This window comes from Pseudorca crassidens, chromosome 1, assembly GCF_039906515.1.
Source record: "Pseudorca crassidens isolate mPseCra1 chromosome 1, mPseCra1.hap1, whole genome shotgun sequence".
Lineage (NCBI taxonomy): Eukaryota > Metazoa > Chordata > Mammalia > Artiodactyla > Delphinidae > Pseudorca > Pseudorca crassidens.
The window spans coordinates 47643504-47648077 of record NC_090296.1 but is presented as its reverse complement, the minus strand read 5'-3'; the positions used below and the strand labels follow the sequence as shown (position 1 = coordinate 47648077).

The 4574-nt window shown below is 45.1% G+C and overlaps 1 pseudogene; it reads left to right on the top strand.

Moving 5' to 3' along the window:
* The first annotated feature begins 520 nt into the window (after nucleotides 1–520).
* LOC137205513 (small ribosomal subunit protein eS1 pseudogene) lies at nucleotides 521–4186 on the top strand (annotated as a pseudogene).
* The last annotated feature ends 388 nt before the right edge of the window (nucleotides 4187–4574 follow it).

Here is a 4574-nt window from a genome sequence, read left to right as displayed (position 1 = left end):
GTTCGTGCCCCGGTCTGGGAAGATCCCACATGCCGCGGAACAGCTGGGCCCGTGAGCCATGGCCGCTGAGCCTGCGCGTCCTGAGCCTGTGCTCCGCAATGGGAGAGGCCACAACAGTGAGAGGCCCGCGTACCGCAAAAAAAAAAAAAAAAAAAGAGATGAGATTTTGTCACTCCATCTCCACCAGTCAACCTTGGTTATGCTACAACTGGAAACAAGATCTTGGACCCACAGTCTTCGTCACTTATCATTAAACTCTTCCTGAATACTAAAAAGGTGGGGCTCCTGAGAATCGTTGAACACTTAAACACCTCGTCTTTAAAATATGCCACAATTGTACTGTCTTCTTGACTCATATTCGACAACGAGAAAATCACAGAGGCAAAGCCAATATTGTAGAGTAGATTTCTATTTTCCATAGAGAGGGATAGTTTGAATATTTGACTCTCATTTCTCATTAAGAATGAAATTTTATAAGAAAAAACCGATTTTTTTCACCAAGAACCTGTGTTCAGGTGCCATGCTTGCCATGAAGAATTTTCATAGCCAGGATCACACTTCAGACTTCTTGGTAGGCTTGGGTATAACCTGGATGAGCACGGGGGGAGGGCAGGGGAGTATGTGTAGGTATGAGACAAACATGGGTAAGGGCTGGTCAATTATTTTTAAAAAATCGGGGGACTTCCCTGGTGGTTCAGTGGTTAAGGATCTGCCTACCAATGCAGGGGACACAGGTTTGATCCCTGGTCCGGGAAGATCCCACATGCCACGGAGCAGCTAAGCCCATGCGCCACAACTACTGAGCCTGCACTCTAGAGCCCGTGAGCCACAACTACTGAGCCCACGTGCTGCAACTACTGAAGGCTGCGTGCCCTAGAGCCCATGCTCCACAACAAGAGAAGCCACCGCAATGAGAAGCCTGAGAACCGCAACGAAGAGTAGCTCCCACTCGCCACAACTAGAGAAAGCCTGCACACAACAACGAAGACCCAATGCAGCCAAAAACAAAACAACAACAACAAAAATCAGGCAGTATGGCATATTTACCGAGCACATAGACTGTGGCTCTAGACTAGATGGGTCTGAATCCCAGCTCTGTCACTAACTGGCTGTGTGAATTTGGGCAAATAACCTAATCTCCGTTCCTCATTTTCTTACCTATAAAAGGGAGTCATAATAGTATCCTCCTCATAGGCAATTAAACAAATTAATATCTGTAAAAACATGTAGAACAATATTTGTTGCATAATGCTTGTTACATAACAAACACTATATAAATGTTTCAAAGATTTAAAAAGAGACATGAAAAGAATGGAATTATCCTTCACCCACCTCGTAAAAAAAGGAAGGGGAGCTCATCAACATCTTTGTAGACTAGTTATGCATTGTTTCAATAGTGAGTTTGACTTAGTTTGACTTTAGTGTCATAGTTTGACTTTAGCGTCACACACCAAATGCAACCCCATCATTCTATAATTGGGATGTATTCCTACTACAGGGACATACAGTGCTGCTTCTATGTCTAAGAGGCGTTATCATTCTACTGTACATACATTCAGAATCAGAAAATCTCATTGTGAGTTACCTTTACACAGGACATATGTGCATATACATGTCTTGGTTTTTCAAATAGCAGTGGCTTTGCCTAAAGGAGCAGTAGCTTTCACATCCTCCTCTGGGTTGGGAAGAAGGCTTTATTGAAGAGGGAATATAAATGGAGATTTATTTGGGACTAGCTGAGATCTTCAGTTCTAAAAGGATTTGAGGCTGGCTTGATGAAGCACAGACCTACAGCAAGAGATGTGCTAGTGGAATAGAAGCTTGTTGTCACTGCTCTAGCCCCTCATTCATTCAGGATTTATAACCCCAAGATCTGCTGCCAGCGAGGTGCAATGGCAAATGACGCCCTCATTCTCTGTCCTGGAGTCCCCCAGATTTCATGCCACCACCCCTTATGCTTCCTTTCCATTAACTAACTGGTAGGCCCTGACAGACACTTTGTTTTCTCTCTCTTCTATAGTCTCCCCTTTTCTCTCTATCTTTGAAGGAGAAGGTAATGGAGAAGAGTCCCACTCCTTCCTCTAGGAGATCTTGAATGGACAGAAGAGTGTCCTTCTTGTCTTTGTCTAGGGATGAAAGTATAAATGAGGGGACAGCTTCAGATCCAAAATGATAGGCCTGGAAGGAACTGCAGAGGCCATTGGAATACTTCCTTACTTTGGGATTTTTAGGCACACGGTAGGAAGAGTTAAGGCTTGCACAGTGAACTAAGGTAAACGGAGGAGATTGCTTATAGCTGAGGTGCTAAGCTGGGCACAGCCGCTGCCCTGCTTGGCCACCCTGAGGGCTGAGGGGATCTTCAAGAGATCTGCGATCTTCAAAGTCAACCCTACATATCAATAGCTGAAGGTGAGGAAAAAGAGAAGGTGGAGGGTCATCTAGAAGGATTATGATCCAGGCCTGATTGCCAATTGCCTGAGCCTGGTTCACATTTCCTTGGCCAGTACTTGTCATATAGACACATCTGACTGTAAGGAAGACTGGGAACTGGGTTTAGCCTGTGTGTCCAGGAGGAAAGGATACTGATTTGGTGAATAGCCTGTCAGTCTCTACCATAGAGAGTATGTGGCCAATGGTGCCCCAAGGACAGTGGCAGAGTTGAAACACATTTCTTAAACCAAAGCACAGTGCTCTCCTCACCAAACCACACTCTGCCATCTCTCTCATAGGTTTCTTACCTTAGGGGGATAGAAAACCCCACAGCCAACAAAAGTGGCTAAAAGGGAGCCAAGAAGAAAGTTGTTAGTCCCTTTTCTAAGAAAGATTGGTAAGAAAGCTTTGTTACTGAACCAACTTTGTTTTGCCTGGCGCTCAGCAAGCCAAAATGCTGAGACACCCAGGCCTGCCGCAAAGAGAGGGCTTATTCGCAAGGTGGACCAAATGAGGAGATGGGAGACAAGACTCAATTCTGCCTCCCCGTAGGCAAGGGGCTGGGCGTGCTTATGGGATAACGAATATGGAAGCAGGGCGTCTGAGGCATGGGGCATGTGAGGGGCATGGGGGGCATGGGGAAAAGGTGCGGTAATCGTGGTTCTGCACAGTCGTAACTAAGCACAGGCCTCTGTAGTTCAAAAGTGGAGGCACTTAGCACGATCTGGGGGTGGAGTTTTCAGTCCTCTGCCATCAAAAGGTCACCAAGAGGACACTCGCACATGCCCAGTTGGAGGGTCGGAGGTCCTATCCAGTCTTTAACTAGCTCAGCTTCAACTAGTTGCAGCTGAGACTCCAAGTTCCTGGAAAAAACTCCCCCAAACATCTTATTGTTTAGGCTGCATGTTGCTTGGAGGACATTCAAGTCTTAAAATGACCTTGATTGGTGAAGGCAGGTGAAATGGATTTGACTAGTCATTATGCAAGGTTTCAGCATCAGCTATGTTCAATATCAGAAGTACAATAAACAATACTCTCAAGGACTCAAGGAACCAACATTGTATCTGATGGCCTCAAGGGTCATCTTTTTAAAGTGAGCCTTGTTGATCTACAGAAGGATGAAGTTGCACTTAGAAAATCCAAGCTAACTACCAAGGATATTCAGGGCAAAAAACTGTCTGACCAACTTCCATGGCATGGATCTTACCCATGAAAAAATGTGCTCCATGGAAAGAATGGCAGACCACGACTGAAGCTCAGGTTGATGTCAAGACTACTGATGGCCATTTGCTTTGTCTGTTGTGTTGGTTTTATTAAAAAAACAGAAAAAGAAACAACCAGATTTGGAAGAACTCTTACACTCAGCACCTACCTATAGGTCCCCCAAATCTAGAAAAAGATGATGGAAATCATGACCCAAGAGGTACAGACAAATGATTTGAAAGAAGGGCTCTATAAATTGATTCCAGATTGCACTGGGAGAGACATAGAAAAGGCTTGCCAATCTAGAAACACCGCTTTATGATGTGTTCATTAGAAAAGTAAAAGCGCTGAAGAAGCCCAAGTTTACATTGGGAAACTCATGGCACGTCATAGGGAAGGCGATGATTCTGGAAAAGCTCCTGGGGATGAGACTGGCGATAAGGTTGAGCAAGCTGATGGAGATGGGCCACCAAATTCAGACCTTTTTTTAACATCTTTATTGGAGTATAATTGCTTACAATGGTGTGTTGGTTTCTGCTGTATAACAAAGTGAGTCAGCTGTACATATACGTACATCCCCATATCTTCTCCCTCTTGCGTCTCCCTCTCACCCTCCCTATCCCACCCCTCTAGGTGGTCACAAAGCACCGAGCTGATCTCCCTGTGCTATGTGGTTGCTTCCCACTAGCTATCTATTTCACATTTGGTAGTGTATATACGTCCATGCCTCTCTCTCACTTCGTCCCAGCTTGCCCTTCCCCCTCCCCATGTCCTCAAGTCCATTCTCTACCTAAAATTCAGACTTTTAATGGTGACAAATACAAAGTCTTATTTGTGGGGGAAAAGAGAAAATCACAGCCCCTTATAAACAATTCTGGTATAGAATCCAGTCAAATTCTGCTCACAGCAAAGGCCGGGTGCGACACACGGGAATCCCACAA